The sequence below is a fragment of the Fringilla coelebs genome (genome assembly GCF_963513975.1).
Source record: "Fringilla coelebs genome assembly, chromosome: 8".
Classification (NCBI taxonomy): domain Eukaryota; kingdom Metazoa; phylum Chordata; class Aves; order Passeriformes; family Fringillidae; genus Fringilla; species Fringilla coelebs.
Genome location: NC_140066.1, coordinates 20,401,281 through 20,425,758, shown reverse-complemented (window position 1 = coordinate 20,425,758; position 24,478 = coordinate 20,401,281). Strand labels below are relative to the sequence as shown.

Sequence of the window (24,478 nt, the reverse complement as noted above, 5' to 3'; positions counted from 1 at the left end):
CGCCCCGCCGCGCTCCGGCCGCCGGCGGGACGGGCCGGGGCCCGCGGTGACAGGTGCAGGGGCCGCGGCCGCCCCGCCGGCACAGCCCGCCCGGCACAGCCCGCCCCGCTCCGCTCCGCCTCGCCGGGCCGGGCCCGCAGGCCGCGCCGGGCCCGCGGGGAGCGGCTCCCCCTCCGCCCCGGCCCCGCGGGACCGCGGCCGGAGAGGGCGGCGGCCGCCCGGCTCTGCCCCGCTCGCCCGTCCCTCCCCTCCCGCACCTGCGGCGCCTCCCGCCCCCGCCGCGGCCCCGGCCGTACCTGGCGCAGCCCCGCGGCCTCGGGCGGGCGCCCGGCGAAAGAGAAAGGGAAACGCCGCGCGCCTCCCCCGCTCGGAGCGCTCCCTCCTCCCCGCCGGGCTGCCGCGGCCGGTCCCGGGGCGGGCGGGACGGGCGCGCAGGCGCTGCTCCCGGCCGAGCCCCGCTGCGCCACAGCCCGCAGCGCCGCTCGGGGCGGCGGCGGCCGGAGCGCGGCGGGCTGCCCGCGCACGGCGCCCGGACGGCAGCGGGGCGGCGGCGCTGCCGGCCCCAGGTAAGCGCGGCGGCGGCGCCGGCCCGCGCCCTCCGCTCGGCACACAGCCGCCGGGGCACCGGCGCCGTTTCTTAAAAATAACTTCAGCTTCTGCCCGTGGAAAGGTGGAAGTTAGACCCATTTCTCCGGCCCGCTAACGCTAACACTAAACACTGCACTAAGTTAGCTCGAATCCCGAGAACATACGTGTGCTTTCCTCGAAGCGGGAGCAACTAGCCAAGGGCTTAGCACGAGTAAAAGCTGTCTCCGTGGTTCAGTGCATCTGCTTTTGCCCCCCCCTGGTCACAGAAATCCATCATATTACCAGTTAATTACCCATAAAACTAATGATGCCTTAATTTTCCAATGGTACTGTTTCTAGAAAATTTCTTTTATACTGCATTCAACAATAATGACAGAAACATAAGGAGACATTTCCTGTGTCAGCCACAATGCCACCACATTACCTGCAACTGTTTTAGGTTTTTGTTCTTCTGTTCTGCGTTTTGAAATAAATGCTCATTTTGCAGTGGCCCTCCAGTGCACTCTTCCCTTTCATCCTTGCGTAAGTGCTGCAACAGCTGAAGGCTTTAATAACTTTGGCCTGTTTCTGCCATCCAGTCCTACTGCTCTAATATTTACCAGGCAATAGATCTCCATTAGCATCAATTCAATGGCTAGTCTGAATCAGGTGCATCAAAAACTGTTACAAATAAAGTTACAATGCAATGATAAATGCATGATAAACGAGACAGAGCAATTCAACAGAATCTGAATGATTTTTCCTGGTAAAATGTTCATCTTGTATGAGGTTTATGTAGCTAAAAATCTTTTGAAGCAGCATAGAATCACAGATCATCCTGAGTTGGAAGGAACCCACAAGGATCATCGAAGTCCAACTCCTGTTCGTGCACAGGAACATCCCTGAGCCACACCATGTGCCAGAAAGCATTGTCTAACTGCTCCTTCAACTCTGTCAGGCTTCGTGCTGTAACCACTTCCCTGGGGACCGACCCTGTTGCAGTGCCCAAACACCCTCTTGGGTGAAGAACCTTTTCCTAATATCCATCCTAAACCTCCCCTGACTCAGCTTCAGGCCATTTCCTCGGGTCCTGTCACCGGTCACCACAGAGGAGAGATCAGTGTCTGCCCCCCTGCTTCCCCCAGGCAGAACAAGCCAAGTGAGCTGAGCCACCTGCTCCTCACAAGGTTTCCCCTCTAGGCCCCCCACCAACTTCCCAGCCCTCCTCGGGCACTCGCTAGCAGCTTTAGATCTTTCTTACATTGAGGTGGCCCAAAGTGCCCCAGCACTCAAGGGGAGGCTGCACCAGTGCAGAGGAGAAGGGGCTAGCCACCTGCCCAGACTGGCAGGTGATGCTGTGCCTGATGCACCCCAGGATTCAGTGTAGCTTAACAGTGTTGTGTTTAACCCTTCTACTGTTAACTGTTATTTTTAGTTTTATAACACAAAACACACACTGACAAGTCACAGGCTGAAGAACACTAAATAGAGAAAGAGACAACAAAACTATATAGATATCATGGGAATGTTTTCATTAGTCACATTCAGTTGGTTGAATAGAATTTGACTTATTTCAGAATGTGCATAAGAGTGGCCCTGCTCAAATGTAGTTTGATACAGCATTATTAAACTTATATACATGCATTTAAAACATGCAGCTGCCGATGCTATCCTGGCTGTTTCCAAACCACTCCATCTGGTAAGACTTTTTTTTAAACTAAACTATATTCTAAGTGAGATTTCATAGCATAGCTTATCAAGTGTCCCATTTGAAAAAATAAAGAACCCAACATTTTCTAAATGAATTTATCAGCTGGGCTCATGTTTACACGTTAATGGATGCACAGTATTCTATTCAAGCACATTAAAAACTCAGTTATGTCATTCATTATACTGTGTAGGCCATGCAGTAATGCTCACACAGCAGTTGGGATACTTGTGGACGTATATAACTGGTATTGATCCCCATAAGTCATGCTGAAGTTCCTCTTTTAAGGACAAGCAGTCCCCTGCCAGGTACGTGATAGATTACATGACAAATTCTTGCCTCACCTCTCCACACTGCAGGAACTCAGTCTTGTTGGTACCAAGTTGATGCTGACTGAAGGTGATGAAAGCTGAGGCTTTCAGCACCTTTTCAGACCACAACATGAAGAGCAAATGAGAAGCAGCACAGAAGAAGCTCTCATTTCATTATCAGAGCAAAGTAGATCCTTAAATACTATATATATACTTAAATGCTTTATATCACCAGGAAGCAAATTATGTTAATAAATGCTTATGAATTAATTATAAATTCAAAGATAGCTAACTCTTAGCACTGCATGCAACAGGTTTATTTAAACATACAGGTCCATATATGTGATGTGAGCATTTTGATCTACTTATAGCAGTTCAAAGGTAACAACAGTGTTTGAATCGAACAAGGTATCTATTTCATATTATGAAAGAAACAGAATTAAGAAATGAACTGAGCTCATCAGAGTAGATATGTGTCATTAGTGACAGGAAACTTGGTTCTCTTGCAAATATTTCCCCAGCTCATCTGGGTTCTGAATTTGTTCACAGGGAAAGTCCCAGGCTATTGATCAGAAAATTCCTTCAGGGTCTGGCCCATTTTCTCCCATTCCTCACACCACTCAGGATTTTCCATGCCTGGGTCAGGTGCCTCCTCAACCCCTCTGGACATCTCAGCCCTCACTCTAGACAAGCTGCAGACTGTATAGAGGAAGCTTACCAGATAAAATACCAGGAAAGTGGTATTTTCACATTCAGGGGAAAGTAAATGTTCTCAAAAGGTGACATAACAGATTTAAAGGAGAAGAAGAAGAGGAAGGGCTGGGAAAGCTCATCCTCTACTCCTCTAGCAAACTGGGTGCAGTTAGCAATAAATCCCCAAAACAGCCTACAGAAGCTAGGACAAATAAACAACAGACCATACATATTTTGGACAAACCCCAGTACTTTTGTTAACTCTCCATAAATCATAATCATCACACCCGGCAAAATAGCAATGCTAATCAGTGCCCTTCTTCAGTAAAAGCTACGTGTTAGGGACAGTACTGGAGCTATCTGTGGGTAAGAAAACAGGCCTAGGGACCAGAAAGACATCAGTGCCTCAAGCCAGAGAGACCTTATACATTCAAGCAGCATGGCTACTGACTGATTTATCCCAATACAGGGTAAGTAAAACCAAAATGCAGTCAGAACTATTTTTTTTCTACTTCCTCAAGCCCCACATTAGGTGCCAAAATATTTGTCCTGGTTTGAGACAAATTTGGGAGGAAACACCCAAGTGGTGTCTCCTCTGAAAAGGCAGATCCCAGCAGCCCTTCTTACAACCAGTCCAGGAGAAAATCTCCTTGAAGAAAATGGAAAAAAGCTATTTCTTTAACAAGCAAAGTATTCACAAGCCTGGAAAAATGGATAATGTTAAACAATAAAACTTCTTGCTGTTCTGAAGGGATGGCAAATTCAGAGAGTCCTTCTGTGGTTCAGAGGGTCCTCTGTGCGTGTGGCTTGGCCCTTGCTCAGTCTCTCCTGGGCTCAGGCCTGGCGTCCAGCCTGCAGGGCCACTTGGGGGGGGGGGGGCTGAGCAATTGTCCTGGTGTTCCAGACCTGAGAAAAGCTGAGCAGCTGCAGGGCCACTTGGGGGGGGCTGAGCAATTGTCCTGGTGTTCCAGACCTGAGAAAAGCTGAGCATTTCCAGCAAAAAGACACTGTCCCAGGAAAAACTTTCTTGACTCAGCTCACAGATGAGAAACCAGCTTAAAAAGCAAAGGAAAGCTGCCCTCCCTCTATCTGTGCAGCAGAAAACACACCAAGCAAAAGGCATCTGGGGGAGGAAGTGAAGCTTCTGCAGACAAAACTGCACGCCGCTGCTTCTCCCTCCCTTGGCTCTTGGATCTAGTCTTAAGGCACAGAACTCAACATCCAGCATCAGCAGATGGTGGGAGATACAATACAGTATCATAAAGTCACCCTAGGACACATGGTATGACAGAGCTGGTAACTATAGCCCTCAAATGAGTGATGAAAATATAGCTGCTCTCATTTTTCTGTGTTTCTTCAACTTTTGACTTTCTCATCAACTGACTTTCACTCAGCAGTCCTCAGTGTTCTCTAACACAGTGCTTACTTTTTTTAAAAAGCCAGGTCCTTTTGTGACCTGGCTTATGACTTTCCTAACACATAGAAATAAATGCTGCTTTCTAAGCATTAGCATCCTTGAGTAGTTTCTTGAAATCCCTAAAGAACTACTGTATCATCCTGATGTGAAACAGAATTACTAACATTTAATATCAATAAAATGTATCTTTTGAAAGGAACAGCCAGGACACACAAGAACTTGTGAACTCCAAGCATTCCATTAAAGCAGTTCTAATACTTTTTGAAATATACCCATGTTCAATGTCAGCTCCCAAATTAATTTCAGAGACAAAATAAACATTGATCAATAAAGCCAAATTCTCAGCTAAATTTGAAATGAGTGAATAATTCTAACTTTGCAAGAAGATCCACATTGGTACAATGTTACATCCTTATCAAGCTACTCTGGAGTCTGTTTCTAGGCAAGTCTCCAACTACTCTCCAGTTATCCTAAGAGTTACTTGTATTTTGTAGATAAAGAATTACTGAAATCCATCTGAACTAGGAAACTAACAAAACAAAAATGCCTTAGTTTTCTTGATAGAAATTGTGAAGCAATCTGAATGGCATTTAGAGAGAACCACAACATTCACATCCACTGGATACTGATTCTCTAGACATCTGATGGAAATGCCATTCTACAGCTCCTAAAAATTTGAAACCACAGAATTCCTTAGGTTGGAAGACACCTCTTGAGATCATCTAATCCAACCTATCTGCTCAAGCAGGGCCAGCTACAGCAGGTTGTCCAGGACTGTATCAAGCTGGGTTTTGACTATGTCTATAGATGGGGCTGTACACACTCTCTGGGCAATTTGTCCCAGTTTTGATCAACTTCACAGCGGAAAAAGAATGTTTTCTTGTTTTCAGATAGAATTTAATCAGTTTCAATTTGTACCTATTACCTCTTTTCCAGTGGGCACTACTGAGGACAGTTTGACTTCTTCATCTTTATTCCCTCCCATCAAGGAATTATATATGCTGAAAAGATCCCCTTGAGAGTTTTTCCCCCCAGCTGAGTTACCCAAACTCTCCACCTCTCCTTATATGAACAGTGCCCAATACCTTAAACAATCTTTGGAGCCCTGTGGGCCCTTTGGGGCTCTGAGACTTTCTGCATGTTCTTCTTGTTCTAAGAACTGGACACAGCACTCCTCATGTCACTTCATCAGTGTCATTCAGCACCACAGACAGGAAAATCAGCCTCCCTCAAACTCCAGGCAACCTACTTAAAATTACTGCATACTTACTCAGGTAGGAAGAAGAGTTCACATATAACCACCTGGGATCTCTTATTTCCAGTGTTAAATTCCCAATCATGCAGAACACTATGTAGAATAGAACTCTAAATGGGTTTGGCAGGACCTTTGGACATTATCTGGTCTAATGCCTTTGCTCAAACCAGGTCTAATGTTAAAGTTAATTCAGATTGCTAACAGCTTCATCCAAAAAAAGTCTGAGTATATGTAAGGATGGCAATTATACAACCTCTCTAGGCAACTTGTCTCAACCCCTGACTATCCTCATTGTAAATTAATTTATTTAGGTCCAGTTGGAATTTTGCTCCCTCTTGTATACTTTCTCATATATATGAGTAATTTACTAGCAGCAAGTAACTCTTACTGCCATTATCCAAGTCTTTGCCATAATCTTGGGATGATGTGACCCATTTCTTTGCTTTTTAGGCAAAGAGTAGTAACATTGTTTATAATATAAAAATACTAGTATGTTCAGTGCGAAAACTGCCTTTGATTTGAAAGGAAACAATAGGAATCAGGCTACTCATCCCCATCAGTAACTCATGAAAATGATCAGCAATGAGGTTTTGCATTTCTACCAATAGGGTTCTTCTTCATCCTCACTAAGCTCTCTATAAGAAGCCATATATTAGCACATAATAGCACTTCTGGGATATATATAGCATTTCTTAATGCTTACTCTTCTTTTATAGCCTGAAGTAAAGTAGCAAAGCAGGTTGCAAAATGCCAACATCTGTATTATTAGGCCATTGACAAATACATAAACAAGAAAAATGCATTCAAGAAATACTTCAAGTGAAAGGTAAAATAGTGTCATGCAGTGTTCCAATTGTGTTGAACTAAATTCCAGGAACTTTTAAAAAGTAAGAGAAATTGTAAAATAAGTTACTACAGACTTCATAATAACTGGCTCCTAGTAAAGAAGAGTGAATCAAACGAGTGACTCCAGCAAGGGAAAGATGAGCAGATTTGTATTGTTAAACATCTCCTTAGCACACTGAAATACTGGTCAGCCAATGCACACACACTGTCTCTTCCCAGCTAGGGAACCAGAAAACAAGAAACAAGGTCGTAGCAGTGGGGGAGGGAGATTGCCAGTGCAAGGACACAAAATCATAACTCTGAAACAAAAATTGACTAGAAATTGTCACAAGCATGAAGGAGACAATTTAACTTCAGTCACTTGTATGCAGAGGTTGAAGGGAAAAAATATCTGGTTTAGAACATATTATTAGCTGACCATTAAACATATTGAGGGGAGATCTTGTGACCAGTTTTACATACCTCCCTGGAAACAGCAAATTCAAGAACTGTGATTATAGTCTTCAGAGGTATTGCAAGTATAAAAACAACAATCTATCTCAGCAGAATCCAAACTTTCCAGCTAAAAGCAGCTGTAGATTTAAGTGTGATGGGCATATTTTAAAAAGGTATTTATTTTCCTTCTGTTTCCTTGATTATTTTGTCACTATTCTCGATTTTTATTTTGAAGAATATTTTGAATAGACATGATTACATGTATCAGATACAAACATATTCAGAAACTTCCCATAGGAAGTGAGACAAACTTAAAATATTTTAAAGACCAAATGGTCTGTTCAGTTACCCCAGTGTCCAATGTGTGAACTGTGATCAGCTGTTGCTTTCTGGTTTGTTTGGGTATTTTAAAGCACAGTGCAGGTATAGATGGTATAGCCAAGATGATTCTTCATGTGCAAGTCACCTAACTGACACTATTTTGGCTTTAAAGGCAAAAATTCTTTGTTATAGTATAAATCGTCGTATTGTGCCACAACACAAGTGGCACATTGGTTTGGGGTTCTTTTTTTCCCATAGGTAATTGACTTTTGGTGAAGTGGGGTTAGCCTTTGAAGCATCAGAGACTGCTCACAGGGGGTGCTACAGTTTCAGGAGTTTTACAAAAAAACCAAGATGCTTCTGTGCCTCCATTTGTCTATGCGCTTGGTTAAAAACCAGTGATCTGTGGTGGAGTTAGGATCTCTGTGCAACTAAAATACTGGTGGAATCCTCAACCTCTCCTGGATTTATCTCATGGCATGCTAACTTCCATGCACTTCGCTCTGCTGTCCTACATCTCCTTCACTTTTTATAGGGTATTGGAAGCAAATGTTTTGTGGTTCATAGCATGTTCTGTAGGCTGCAATAGAGCAGGCATTATTTCAGGGTTGCCTGATTGTGGAGACCCACAGGGCATGACCAAAGCAGTCTTTTACAGTCCTATGCTTTATATAAATTTCTAGCAGTTCTGTATAAGCACAGAATCTAGCAAGTCTGTGTAAGTAGAGCAAGTAATGGTGGTGTGTTCTGGTAACATCTTAAAGAAGATCAAGAACCAAGGTAATTTGAAACAATTACCTTGGTTCTTAATCAGGTGTTGTCCTTGCACCATGAACATCTTGCATCATCAGAATCACATTTTTGGTCTCCAGCCATTTACTTCACTTCTACTGAAGAGTTTATTAGACTGTCTCTGAATTAATGGAAATCCCACTTGTGTTGCCATTTCTATTATTATATAATCTCCAATACTTCTTAACTACTTTACCTATTGCTATCTGATTATTTACTTCTGCCAGTTCAGTTTCCTTTTATGCTCCTCCCTACAATAGTATCACCTGCTTATTCTGAGGCTTCTCCAGAAAAAATCTGCTCTGCAATTAATGCTACTTCAAGTCTCCCTGCTACTCCACAATGGAAAAAAATAAATCAATCAGTGATACTCAGAGCTACATTATCAGAAAAATTCCAGTGGTGTACTCATGCACAGAGCAGCCTGATACAGCTGTTGTCTGCATGGGCAAGACTATGTCTCCTCCATAGACTTCCAGGATCTGTAGGTCACAGAGCAAACACTTTGCCAGTTTGAGATATGCATCCTTCCAGGGGAAATGTATTTCTATAACAGTATGAACATAGGTTTCAAGTTTGCTCATGAAGTCACAACATAGTCTATGCTTTTTCACAGGACATCCTAACAGCTGCTTGCTATAATTCTATTACTTTTTAAAAAATCATTGTTTCTGTAAGTAATATATATCCTCTTTCATTCTATACCAAATTGTACACATATATTATATAAAAATACCTATTAGAGATAATAGGTATCTTTTTTTTCCTCTCAAATTATCAAAGTCACTTACATCAACACAGCTCAGCTAAACAATAACCTGAAGTTTTCAAATAGTTTTATAGAGTTTCATCTCTCAATTTCCATGAAATTTAAAGACAAATGAAAACAATGAAAGCAAACTGTAAGAAGCCTCCAGTGACTCCTACTAAAACTGTTACTAACAGATTTTGTTTCTTACAGTTGAAAACTGGCAGGAATGCAAATCAAATTGTATCACACGTGTCAAACAGCTTCACAATTATGCAATCAACTTGCACTGCAAATTAAAAACAAGACTTACTACTAGATCTTAAGTCAAAACAAATTTAAAACGTCAATAAGCTCAGCAAAAGCAATGCTCAACAAAATATACTCATGACTCTTATGATGGCAGAACCAGAAAACAAACAGGCTTGAAGGGAGATAGAAAAGTAGCAACCAAATTGCTTCATCTTTTACAAGACAAATTAAGGATATTCACAATGTCTTAGGGAGTTTACTCTATGTCAATTGATTTTCAACAGGAGTTCTGTTTGCAGCTCTCTCAAGAATAAAACCTTTAAATTAGTAACACAATGCTGGGTGGACTCCATTTCATTTGAACTGCATGGGACTCATTCATAGGAACTGCCACTTTGTCAGCCCATTGAAACAGTCAGCATTGTCCGAGAAAACCTAACACAGACACCTGTGCATTTAAATTGTAAAACAGAGAATGCTTCTTCTGGATAAACTAAGAGAAAATAGAGAGCAGACCAAGATACCAAGTTTCACATCCTCCTACGATCTTTTTTGACAGGAATTTAACATATATATGTATATAGAGAGTCAAGGACTGCGCAGCAACATGTTTCATGTGATCCTGTCCATCTAATCATATGACTAAAGTCACTGTGGAATTTGGCCTACTGAGTTAGATAAAAAACCTTCCATAAGAAAAAGCAAAAATAAAAGCTCTTTAGGTATTTTAGATGTTTTTAACAGTTTGCATTAACAAATGAGAGTCACTGCAGGTAATATTTCACAGAAAGCATAATCTTGAAATTCTAATAATTTTTATCCTCTATACTAATGGTAACAATTAAGTAAAAGTGATACATGTAGTTGATTCTTCATGTGAATAATGTGCTCGATTTGAGGAGAGACAAACTCAGGATTCTAGCCAGAACCTATTCTCAAGTGAGCAATCAACCCATAACTTGGCATCATTTGCCAGTTCTTCAGTGACATTTGCTTAGGAAGTTGACTGCTGGTTTGCCCAACCTTAGTTCCATGACTGCAAGAAATTAAAGAAGTTTGTATAAATGGTGTCAGCATGTGACATTATCATAAGGGAGTTTTCTAAAGAAAAGATGTATAAAACAATTCTCAAGTATGCAAAATATGCTTGATACTGTTTTTGCAATTACAAAATCCTGGCCTTCAGATTCTGCATGCCTGCATGGAAACAGCATATTCTTGGTAAATATGCATTTAATTAGAATGAACACAAAATCAACCAAAAACTGTGAGACCACGTTTACCATCCCTGCATCTTGAACTTCCTCTTGTAGTACTTGGAAGTCTGGATTTAGTGCAGTGCTAATGAGATCATATGGCTTTTAGCTGACTAGGCTGTGGCAGTTTGGACTCCCTGTTTTTAGGGTTCTTGACAGAGCAGGGCTGAGTCTTTCTCAGAATACAAAGAATATACATGATCCTTTTATAAAATTGTAGACGCTCATTCTCACATTTTGAACTTGTCCAGTCTCATCAACTAGACATGATTGTGGACTACTTTGCTACAAAATTCTGAAGAAACAAAATGTTGATGAGAAATGTAGCTAATACTTCAGGAGATCACATGCTTTTGAGTCTAAAATGCATACCAGTACAGGCAAAGCCCTTCTAGAAATCAAGATGTTTGAATACAACAAAGTAATACCTGTTTTGGTCCTTAAATATATAATGGCACTTAATGAAAACATCTAACAAATGTACAAATTGCATCATTGTATTTAGAATCTTGTTTTGTATATAGAGAAACAGATCCTAATTTCCTCCTCACAAAGAATCACAATCTTACTGAAATCACTAAATTCCCCTGCAGGGATATCTATACTTACATGGCAGGTTAACTATATTTATGTTACATCTTTAGGCCTGGATTGTATAAACATTGCTATCTTGCTTCACTATGCATGTCCAGAGTCCATGCAAGCCTACAGTGCTCATTAAAATCGTGACTATCAGGTTTCATTAAGCTTTAGTCTGGAAGTTCATGCAGGCATGTACAGATATATGTAACAGTCACCTCCTAAAATTTTAAAAAGGTGTGCAAGTCAGGAGAGAGAATGCATCATTCTTTTGTTTCATACCTCACTGCTATTTCTAATCTGCATTGCAAGAGGTCCAAATTCTATAGTGACTGTCAAACATGAAGAGATTCTGAGATGAGATTTATCACAGATATAACAGCTCATCTTCAGATTGCCAGCTGACTTTTCACTGTATCAACACACTTGAAAAAGCACAAACATACCCTAAACATTTTTACTTGCAAAATTTTTCACATTTTGTAATGAACTGAGCTCCCATAAATGTTAAATACATTTCAAGAATGGTCTTCCAAAGCAAATGACAAACTATGCTAAAGATATCCAATTTTTGACCTTTTTACATTACTACAATCTGTATGCATTTTACTGAGTTTTTTTAGATGTGACTATTTTCTCCAGTGCTATAAGAACTTTAGGTTCTAGAGGCATGAAGCTAGAAGGTTTTACCTTCAATTTATATGGCAAATCTCACTCCATTCCCCCATCTAATATCCTTGGGAAGCTTTTAAGAGTAAAAGGCGTAATACTCTTAAAATTATTTCCCTTTATCACAAATGCATAGATGGGAATATGAAATTTTGACAAGGAATTTGGCTTATGAGAACTTGTTGATACATGTAACACATAGTCTGCTCCTATCATCATCATGCTGTCTATTTAATAATTCACAGTTAAATACAAGACCTCAGTTGCCACAGCTCAGTAGGAATAAAATTAAGGCGATTTACATTTTTCCTGCTGAGAAATATGGAATTCTGTCTGATGTTTTATCCTGTGTCTTTTAAACTTGTCAGAAACACTGGTACCATCATAACCCTCTATCAATCAGGAACTAAAATATGCATTTGGGGGCTATATCTTCTATTATGCATCAACTTACCAAATTCCCAACAGAAGCCATTGTTACAAAACAGATAATTTCAAATATAGAATAACAATTCACAGTTTTACCTGATATATTTAAAATCTATTGTACAATTTTCTTAATTGCATCTGTTTTTCTTAACATTTGTACCAGTGAGGCAATACCTTTACCCTGCCTTTTTCTTTACATATCAGTTAATAGCATAAAACACTCAGGAACAGTTGAAAACTGTAAGCTGAGGTACTGAAACTGCTTTTTTATAATCCTATTTTATGTTAATGTCCCTCAGTCAATAAGGAAATGCTAATGAATTTCAGTAGAGAGACTCAAAAATACTCTTGAAAACTAATGCTTTTGGTGAAATTAATGTGGTGCTAACAAAACCACCAAACAAAGATAGCCATAACAAAGAGAAATGGAAAGCATACTGGTTTGTTGAAGACAGATTGCATCCAGTCACTTTTTTAAAGATGGAAAAAGTTACTCCATAGTTTGTCTGGATTTTAGGAACACCTGTCCAAATCTTTACATACAATTTTTATTCAGTAAAAAAGTCAATTTTACTATGTTTGTTAGAGCAAACATCCTTGCTATGAACATGACTTCTCAATAGCGTTATTTTCCAAACCACTGTCACTGATGTACACAGGAGCCAAGTTAAATGGCATTTAGGGGCCAAAGAACAATAAACTTGTAACTGTGGGAAACATTAAAGGTAAGTGGAGCCTCCACCACTGAAAAATTTCAAAACCAAACTGGATAAGGTCATGAGCAATCTCATCTGTTGATCCCACTTTCAGTGGGGGATGTGTAACAGATGAGCTCCAGAGATCCTTTCCAACCTCAGTGATTCAGAGATTCTGTGAAATACTAACCAGAATTACTCAATAGGTCCGGAATATGTTCACTTCATGCAGTTTCAGGCCACCTGCAGATATGAAGTGTATAAGGTGTTAGTGACCCCAGCTGAGTCTGACCTGTATCAGAGGTGAATGCCATGGTGAGTGCTGGGATCTGGTCTCACACCATGGCATTGGTCTCTCCTGAGACCAGTGGTTACCTGGGACACACCCAAGCCTGCACTGGCTCTGTCACCTCCTTGTCTACATTACCCATTGGCATCCACTATGCTGAGCATCATAATGTCAGCTAAACAAACCCACTGGGTTCTCCTGAAGATCAGTACAAATTGGCATCAGATTGCACAGCAGCTTTGTGTCCATTCCCATTTGCTCCATGCCATGTCTAAAAATTTTAATTATGAAAAAGCTACTAATTTAAGGACAAAACTACCATTACAGTAAGCTTCCTGGAATAGTGCATAGCAGCAAATACACAGTCCTGTTAAACTGGGTTAATGGCTACTTTGCATGGCTCAACTTCCCTCTTTTTTCCCTTCATCAAGTTTTTCTATTTCTCATCTCCTTTCTGCATTCTCCTGCTTCTGTGGGTTGCTCCATTTCTTAGAGGCACTAAATTTTAACTCAAAATCTGATGAACAAATGTAGGTTCCTGAGAAATAATTGTGCTTTCAAAATAGTATAGCTTTGGGGTAGAGATGTTATTCCATGTTATGTATGTAACAGGAGTCTAAATTCCTGAAGAGGAAAACTCAATAATCTCAAATTGCAGAAGATGTCCTTTCACAGCACAGAATTCTACTCAAACAACCAAGTTTCATATTCAGGTCACTACTTGACTTTAGAACACCTACAACCCAACTGTCCTAGAGGAGACTGCCATTCCAGAAGTGAGTAATTCAGGCTGGAAATGGGCTCTCTGTAAGGTGTGGTTCAGGATGAGAATGAGAGTAGCCAAATTTAGGGTCCAGGCTATGTATTATCACAATCCAGCTCTAGGGAAATCTGGGCAAAACTCCATGGACTCAAGCTTTAATTAGGTCTGTTTTCTGCTTTACTGAAAGCAAGGAAATCAGACACCTTGGGAATTCTGGGGCAACTGTCAACTAGTAGTCCCCAGTAAGAGCTCTGTTGAGCAAAAGAGCCACAGAGGTGTGTGTGCCTTTTGGTCTTCTGAGCACAAAGGAAGAGCCTGTGTATTTGGGGACAGAGAGGACCAAGGGAAGACAGAGGAAAATTTTTGCCTCTACAAGAAAATAAATCAGATGAATCAGAAGAAGATCTAAAGCTTGTCAGCAGTATTTAGTAAAGGAGTGAGACAAAAGCTGTTAAAAAGAAAACAATTTGTTTTTTGAAAGGGAAAAGCAGATCCATTCTTTGAACTAACTAACTCCATTAATAACAGAAGTGAACAGAAATACCATCATAATCTAGTCACACAAGCTCCAGGGCAAGCTGGGTCCCATTTACTGAAACACCTGACAGTATTTTTATTGGTATTTAACAAAACTGGCCAGATTACATTTAGGGCAAATATATCCAAATATAGCCATTTAGCTAATACCTTCAGCTACAGTGGAAACATAACCTTTTGAGAGTCCATCTGCTCAAAAATGTCTACAATATAAATTGTGTTAAGAAAAGGATGCATTACTGAGACTGTTTTACATAAAGACTAAAATTTCTAGCTGTTTCCTAATAAATTTTTGATGTCAGCAACACAGGAAGACATGACTGCCTAGGAATTAAACCTCCACCTCTCAAATTCCAATACAATGTGTTAATCACAACATTAGTCTTCATCTGAATGTTAATTTGACATGCCTTTAAACCAGACAGCTAATCTCTGAGGTGAGATATTTTATTTAAAAAAATAGCCATAGTGAACATGGAGCCTACATTTTCCCTCATACTGCTATTGATAGCAGCTCCTGAAAATAGTCAAGATATTGGCAGATAGTTTTAGAACAGGATTGGTAAAAAATTAAGAGTTAAGTCTCAAATTTTCAGCATATGGAGGCAAGTAAAACATTTTGCAAGATGCAATATTTGAAGATAAAAAGCTGGATTCTTCAGAACTTCATGCCTTATATAGTGTGTGTCTGTGTATTTATAGATACAAAATTTTATATACTTATGACTGAAACAGAACTTTATGTTTTAATTGCATTTTTGAATTTGGTTTTAAGCAAGAGCAAATGATCACTTAAGATGGCTAAGATTCAGACCCAACTCATCTTTTTCCTATTAACAAACATCTCATGAACATGAATATTGCTATTTACACAGCCTAATCCCACAAATACTATCATGAGTTCCTGAAACAACTTTTCTTTATGTGTCTATGATGAATTTAAATGTACTTTTACCTCTGCTGTGATGAAGAGATTGTTTGTTAATACACATCTAGAGCTGATAGAGTGTTTTACAGCTATACATGACTTACTAAAAAGGAAATAAAAATGCACAGTTACACTCATTTACAAAGCAGCAGTTAATATCAATAATTACTGAAACAGAAATAATGTCTCATTTTATGTTTGTAATTAACTGAAAATATTTTTGGTTGGAAATAGAAGAGTACTGTTACAGACTCACTCTGCAGTGAGGTTTAAATATAATATCTCCATCATTGCACTGTTTGCAGTGTGGTTAGAAATGTGCTTGTAACTTATTCCCATTCCACACACACACCAGTACCACAATCTCCCAATAACCAGGGGTGAAGACATCAAATAAAGGATACCACCAGTGCCCTCAGTGCATGATAACTGGGAGAACAAAGTGTCACTCCTTCTAACTCCTGTCATTCTTATGTGAGAAAATTCCAGGGCATTATCTAATACAAGTGTGCTGGAAGCCTGTGGACTATTCAGAATTAAAGTGGTCCTCTGGTCTACTGCTCTGTTGCACTTCTCAGTCCTAAAGCCACAAAGATGCCATTATAGTCCCAAGGGTATTTTGTTATGTTTGCTTAGGTTGTGACCACTGCACAAGCAGAAACTGCTCATTTGAGACTGCCAAATTTGTGTTCTTTTTCTAGTCCCTTCCTCAGACCTCCCAAACTCTGGATGGTTAGACACTGTAAGTATCTTCTATTCTGTCGAAAGTACTTCCAATACTTCATAAGCCCTCAAGCAAACTCTCTACTTCACAATGGAGTCAGGGACTCACTTCACTAGCATGTGAGCAGAGATCAGGAAAGAATAAAGAATAAAATTTTCACACAATATTCAATCATTGTTACGTAAAGAAAACTACTCACATGAGGAACACCAGACTGCTTACCTCCCTACGGACTCTGTGTCAACAAAAATAACAGTACCTTTTTTTCTCTCTATTCCCAAAACAGCACTGAGAGTAAACCTGCAAAACTCGGTAGATTCCAGCAAAAAATTCAGTTCCACCAGACTAATGCCAAATATGATCTTTCAGATCTCATTTCTCAAAAAAAGGGATGCATTAACGTTAGACAGGAGTAGGCACAAACATAAGACATTTAGTCAAAACATCCAAAAGGCTCCTGCACAAGCAAATTGATACTCTAGTAGAGAAAGGTGAGGATTATGTAATGCACACAGCTGCATAAGTAGTCTGTTTTCTGCAGTGAGAGGAATGAAACAAAGTACCTACTGACCTAAATACAAACTTTTGTCCAAGACAAACATAAATTCTTATTTTTCAACTCTTGAGCAACTTCCATGGGATGGAACACAATATGTACCTTGAATATCTTTTATGTGCTGATTTCCTTCTCAGTCTGCGTTAGAAATATTCATCTCCTGCACCATGTGGCCTATGAAATGTGTTCAAAAGCACTAAGGTTTTATCTATAAACACTGTGTCCCTCCTTCCTGAAAAATGTTTTGTTATTCAGATGCTCTCTATGGCTTTTTATAGCTTAAGTCTCAAATGCTTCCTAAGTCCTCCTGCTAAATAACTGTACTGGGCCTGGCTAGGACAGAATTAACTTTCTTCCCAGCAGCTCATATGGTCTTTTAGTTACCTGCCCAAAACAGTGCTGACAGCACACTAAGGTTCTACCTATTGCTGAGCAGTGCTTGGCCAGCACCCAGGCCTTGTCCCTTTCTCACTCCCACCACAGGGAAGACTGTGGGGGTGCAATACATTGGTAGAGGATACGACCAGATGATCTGAACTAAGCAAGGAGATATTCCATGCCATGTAACACCACATTCAGTCATGAATAACAGGGGTCTTAGGGATGTTAGCTGTCCTTGGAACTGGCTGCTCAGCAGGATGTGGACAGTAACTGCAGATGGGCATGGTATGACATGACCAACATCTCTGAGGGATGGGAAGAATGCAGGAGTGGGCTGGGTGCCAGATGAAATACTTACCTAGGCAGCATCCAGCTCAGTTTCTAGTTTGCCTATAGGTCAATTAACATAATCAGAATAATTTTGTGTAACACTATACATTGATTATGAGTTGTCAACATAAATGCTGTCAACGGACTTGCCCCAAACTAAACACAAAAATTCTACCAAAACACAGCCATGAACTGCACATGCTTCTCACCCAGGGGAGAGGATGTGTGAAAAGGTTGTGACAGATGTTAGGGACATTGTTTACTATGCTGCAGGAAGATGTTTCATTTCTATGGTAATAAATGTTTTACAAGAAGCCATACAGATTTATGGCATAATCTCAGACATATATTTATATCAAGTTATTAAATATTTTTAAGACTGGGAATATGCTAGATTCAAATGATAGTATTTTTGGGTGTCATCCCACTAAATACTTGTTGCTTTTACTGCAATTCATAGAAAGGTACCATTTGTATTACTGAATATTCTTAGTGTCCTCTCATTGAGCCCTAAAACGATGTATTACATCAAAAATAAAAACCACTTTGCATTAAATTTTCATACATAAATTTTATGGGTAAAATAGAAATCAAATGTAGAGTCTAAGTTAGAAGTCATTGCAAGCAATTTTCCCTATTGATTTGAAAGGGATTTGAACCTGTGGCTTTTGACTCTTAAAATACACACTGCATTACCGTCACATATGAAAAATATTATGAATAGTGAAGAAATAGTTTAATCTACTTCTTGGAGCACACTGAGAATCTCCTAAAGGGGCTTAAAGATTACTCTACACCTGAAGTAAAGCTCTATCTTGCATACCACTGAAATACTGTAAAAAGATGGCTTAAAGAATGTTCTTATTAACAGGGATATTTATTGATCCTAACAAAATATTTATTTTCTGTCAGTGATCTGAAAAAATTTTCCACAATGAAGAGAAGGAGTCTTAAAGATAGGAATCCTGACTTCTTATGGTTCCTAAGCATATGCTAGTTTTATTTACACAACATACACCCCTGTGTTACTTTAGGGAAGCTGGGCATACAATTCCATACAATATTTATTTCCTCTAACCTTATTTTAAAAATAAATATGAGCCATTCAATTAAGTCTGATTTTCTTCTTTCTGAAAGAATCTGGAACGCTGATCTTGGACCATTCTGCACCTTAGCTGGTTTGTTTTTATTAATGGTTAAAACAACACATCTTTTCTAGGTTTATTTTTAAATAGCATAAAAATATAAATGGAGAAGGATTTAATACAGAACAAACAAGGAACAGTATTTTCACAGAGAACTTCATGGCTAAGCAGATGTCTAACCTACTTTGAGACCAACATGTTATGCAAATACAGTACACAGCTCTCCCTTGTATCCTAGGGCTATCTTTTGCAGACCAGCTGTTGCTTTACTTTCCACATACTTTTTGAATACTACTCATTGAAAAAGAAGATAAAAGACCATTTAAAACTTAGGTAGTCAGGTATTTTACAAGGGACCCTATCATGCCTTTATAAAGTGCTGACAAATCACACTGGATGTGTTGCACTTTGAAAATGTCTCACCTGATTAATGTCATCCTGCTGTCTTTCTGTTAGAGATGTCTCTGTTCTGCTTTTTCTGAAATAGCAATCTGAATTCTGGACAATTTCAGGTAATTGTACAAAGAACTCTCTGCCAGGACTGTGTGCAATTAAACTTCCAAAAGTTACAGCAAAGACTGACTGCAGAACCTTTACTGTAATACGTATCAAGTAAAAAAAGGCAAATCATCTAATCTGAGTTGCACTAAAAATATTAATTTTCTCCTGAAGTTCAACAGATTATTTTGATTAAAGCATCCTTCTTAATTTTATATTATAAAGAGTGATTTACAGAAGTCATTACTAGTTTCAAATGTCAAAAAAAATTAAAAATACTTAATAGTAGTCTGAATTACTCTGGTTTTTATTACCTCATTTGCTAATATACAGTAGTTTGATTTTCTTTTAATCAGCTAGACTGAATAATCTGGTTTTGAATACAACTTACTTTATCTCAAATGTTTTCATTTAGTTTATGCAAGATAATATCAAGAGATGGCTTGATTACTGTCTGGAAGTGCCACCTTAGCTTTACTTTTACTAAGCTGTGCCCCCAGCCATCCATGATAAAGCATGTGCGCCAAGAACTCTATCATTATTTTAGGCTTTCTCCATACAACTTTCAAGATTTCTGCATCCTTCTTGATGTGCAATTGCCAGAATCAAGTTCAGAATGAGTGATGATCACAGCATTAAAAACCACTGAATCAATGTAATTCAACAACTGCTTGATATTCCCCTTGTCCATTCATCTAAGACTACCTTCATTCTTTTGTGTCCCCTTGACACTGGCAGCTGATTATACCATGACCCTTCAAAACTCCTTTAGAAGTCTGTGCTTTGTGAGGGAAGAATGAGGCACTCTGTAAACAGAGCCTACAAATAGTTTCTACATAGTGATTTCTCTTTTGCTATCTGTCCTATTCTTCTATTTTATTCTCTTAGATCTTAGCTCTGGAATATGCACATGGAAGTCTCTCAGACTTCTATTTGAACCCATCTGATGTCAGGGAGCTTAATTACATTTATATGGAATATATCAATTTTAGAATTACTCCCTTGTGATATTTTCTTCTGTTTCCCTCATGAAAAACTGAACACTGCAGACTTATTTCTGCAGTTTTAAGTGTGGAAGGAGCTGGTGGGACATGAATGCTTAGCCTTCCCTATTCTCATTGTTTTGCTTCCACCTCCTTTATGATGCTTTTTTGATTCATAATTAAGCTGACTCTAACATTTGAATCAAATGTCTGTTGTAGAGAAATCATGATTATATTATTGCAAGAAAAGTGCCACATTACGTCTCCATTTCATTTTTACTAAAGCACGGTTCATTACTCAAGGGTCTGTGTCATCTTGTTAAACTAAGTTTTTCATGAGCTTTTTCCTCTCCCTGCTTGCTGTTCTTTTTTCTGGCTGCACTGAACACAGAACCAACAAACTTCTGGTAGCAGCACTTTACACCGCTTAGAAACAGTGAGATCATGGCTTGAATTGCAGCGCAGTGGATACTGAACAGGTGTTTTTTATGAAAGAGCACCTAGGATATAGCCCTGGAAAACATACACAGAGACCTTCCAGTCTTCTGTCTCGCAATTTCAAAGACAAAGGTTTTGAAATTGTACCAGAAAGTTCATCTACATAAGATTAAAAATAATCTAGCCATTTCTCTGGGATTAGGTGACTGATTGAACTCAGTAAACTTTTGGTCTGACAAGTCTTTACACAGCACAATTCTGGAAATAATTAAAAGTAAAAAAATTATGTAATTTTAGTGGAAGTGAAAAAAGAGCAATTAAGGTTTTCTAAATTTAAATAAAATGTATTGGGTTTTACCCATCTGATTTTAAATGAAAGACCCTTTTTCTTGCTTTGTGCAAATTTGCAGATTTAAATTTAGCAGTTCTGCAATAAGTATAACAGATTCAAATTGTGGGCCCTTAAATTAGCAGGAATGCTTGCTAGTGCCTTCAGTGAAAACAGAGTCAGAAATAGACCAAGGTATTTTCTAGGTGAATAATGATACAGCTTTATTTAAATGTGTGCAATATTTCAAAATTTTCAGTGTTAAAATGAATTGTCTTTTGATTTTATATCGGGGAGATTGAAGAATGCATCTCAAGTAGTATTTAAAAATGGTTTTCCTTCCTACATCTTAAGGACGAAAAAAAATCATACTCAAAACAATTTTAATAGTGGCAAAAAATCTAGCACGAGACAGTTGACCTGACTTTTTGGCTAGTTTCCTTTTAAAAAAAGTTTCCTTACATATAAGATACTTAATTTGGTTAAAGGATGAAACATATCTTAGTGGATACCACGTACAACAGAGTAAGAGCTATGCTAGTCAGAATCCATTTAAACATAATTTTTCTAGTAAAAAGTGATCTTTGCTAGCTCAATGAACTATTTTACATGCTATAATCTATGCTAAGCGAGGTTTGTCTTGCAGAGCAGACAGTGACCTGAATTCCAAGGAAAATATTTAGAATTTCATACCAGAACTTGAACTCTAGATTCTTCTCAACAATCCTTCAGTGATTTCAGCATACACAGGTTTCTTCTTATTCCAAAATTTGTCTTCTACTTGGATTTTGATCAGTTCCTTGTGTTTGTGAAACAAGAAGGAACATGCAAAGAAAAGAAAAAAAAGACAATGAAAAAACACACCTCTGAATATGAAGCCTTGCTAACTCAGAAGTGTTGCAGAGCAAAGCACAAGCATGAGACCCAAAAAACAAATGACTCTAAGCATTTGCTTACATAGACAGCAACTCCAGCCCTGCCCACCTTCCCCCCCTCAAATGAAAGTATTTAGCACCTACTTGCTTACAGGAATACAACTCTGAAGAAGACTCTTAATAAGTCCAGTAATGTCTGGTGCAGGTAATTGCAATGCAGTTCACACCTGCAGGGACATCCTAACTATGAAGGTACTGCAAAGATCTGATCGACTGCCTTTCCTCTAGAGAAGGAATACAGCCTAAACATCTCCTCCTCCACCTATGCATGTTCTGAACAAATAAAAGCACAAGTTGTAAAAGAGATTTTTTTCAAAGGTTTTTTTCCTGTGTTAGTACCACTCAAAAAAGCTCTGGAGTTCCTGGTCATATTACACTGATTAATTTTGGTACATAGGACAAGAGCAGCAACTGCACAGTCAGCAGTTGGATTTCCATGCCCTGTTTAACTTAAATGGAATCACTGCTTTCCTTGTACTTGGTGTAGGTCCAGAGACTGAGGCCTGCAGAGCTGGTGACTTCCAAGGGAATGTTGCTCATGGTACCATGATAAAATGAACAACAATGGAGCATCAAGTTTTTTAGTCACTATTTAAAACCTGTGCGGCCCACAAAATACTTAGAAAAAAAGTGGTCAGAAAGAAGTGACTGTAGTTTAGCAGTTCAATTAGCTTCTGAGATACACTTCATGCAACACCACTGTCCAGTATCAGAAATAATGGTCGCAGTGAGTAATGACAATGTTCTACCACGCTAACAGCAACACCACACTGAGCTGTCAGATCTATTCTAACCTACAAAGAGCTCCTGCAAAACCAACTTCTGAGGCTTCACTCAGTACAGGATGCCAGCAATGTTTATGCTTTTCTTACTGGCAGAAAAGTACAGGAATCAACACTTAACTGTCAATTGCAACTTTCAAGGAATGTGAGGGTTTATTGCTGTGAACAAAATAAATTTCACCTACTCCAATAAGCACAATCAATAACATCACACTCACTGATGCATAAGAGAAGGCTCTTCATTGTCCAGGTTCAAGTACTGTGGGCTTCTTTCTATTGTCCTAAACTTACACTAGTTCTTCCCTAAACTCTGCCTTTCTTCAGGCAAATTCCATATTCAGAACTCATCCACAGGATCCCTACCAAAGCAACGCTTTCTTTAATAAAGTATTTTTAATGAATCTTGTTTGTTTTAAAGACAAGAAAAGTCGCAAGATGGTTCTGCCAGCAGCAAGATGCATCTGTGCTGGAAGCTGACTAGAAACCATCTTCTAGTCAGGGTTCTGTTCAGGGTAAAACCTAATGGTGTTACCATAGCACTGAGCCACAGCTAATATACTCTGTCTTTATATTACACTAAACATAAGTGGATATCTTCTCAGTTTCTTCAAGCTCAGGCAGCAGGAGCTTACATATGTTTAAAAATTACACAGATGCACCTCAATGCATAATTCCTTTAAGAAATAAAATAGCACCTTTGTACTTCCAAGCAGCACACCCAAGCATGTTACAGAAAAATATTCAGAAAAATATACAGAAAAAAAATTCAGAAAACCTGAATGACTAATGTCTCTCCCAGAACTCAATTTGGCCATTATATTTCTTTGTTTAAATACTCAACATTTAGACAAAACCAATCTCTTATATACATCCACGAGGCCGAACTCAACAGAATTCCATGCCTAAATTGGCCCACTGAGATCATTATAACTTCAGTAAAAATTACAGATTTCAAAAGAATTGCAGAGAAAAAAAATCTGTGCCTTTGCACATATGTGAACTGCAGCATTGCTTTTAATACTATATTTACTACCAAACAAATAAAAGACAGTTATGCCCCTCTTTAGTATTTTACTCCCTAGTGTTTGATATCACACACAGTTATACCCACTCATTCCTCCAGTATTTCAGTGCTCCCCAAATAGTAATAAAAGCATCTTCTCCACAGCCTATTCAACAAGACAACTCTGTAAGCCGTAATTTACAGGTACAGAAAAGGGAGACATAGAAGTCTAGGTCCAAACTGTTTCAAGTACTCTTTATTTCCATACACCTGATGTTCCAAGGTTCAACTTTTCATGACACTCAGGACTGAGTATAGCTCTGTTTCACACAACTTTGATTGTACTGGTGATGTTGAAACAAGGGCAAATTTGGCTGCATGTGTCTCACAGCTGTTAAAAATGAAAGGCCATCTGTGAACCCCTGACCTATATTACCCACCCAGCAAAAAATAGTAATTTAGTATCCAAGACAGGCAAATACTAGTCCTCCAAGGCAGTATTCAACTTCCCTGAGCTGACTATCCTTTGTCATCCTGCAACATTCCTCTTGTGCTCATTCTACACTCGCCTGCAGGTGAGAAGGGGGAGCTGGGGAAAAAGCCCTTTAAGAACAGAAGTGAGAAGCACTACAATGGATAAATTACAGTCACACCAACAACCTAAAATAAGAAATATCCTAACATTTTGGCCCTTTAGCTATATTAGGACAGTTTAATTGTTATACTTAATCATTCCCAAAATACAGGAATTCTCCTGCTGAGTTACTATGGCTCCATGTCAGCTGTTTGACTTCTGCACCTGTCAAACAGACTTCACCTTTGTGAATAAACAGAATCAATACCAAGCCAGAAAGCACTGAAGTGAAGAGAGGTTCTTTGCTTGTT

At 39.2% G+C, this 24,478-nt stretch overlaps 1 protein-coding gene across 3 annotated transcripts in view; it reads right to left on the bottom strand.

The window, feature by feature from the left end:
* Positions 1 to 24,478, bottom strand: part of PCGF5 (polycomb group ring finger 5) — a 64,720-nt gene that overhangs the window by 33,111 nt on the left and 7,131 nt on the right. For 2 of the 3 annotated variants that reach the window (XM_084210903.1, XM_084210905.1), the window contains exon 2: positions 21,567 to 21,672. The gene's annotated coding sequence lies outside the window, so the exon portion shown is untranslated. Of the gene's footprint in view, positions 1 to 296; positions 422 to 21,566; positions 21,673 to 24,478 lie in introns of those variants that run through there. The other variant, XM_084210904.1, reaches the window with a different exon arrangement.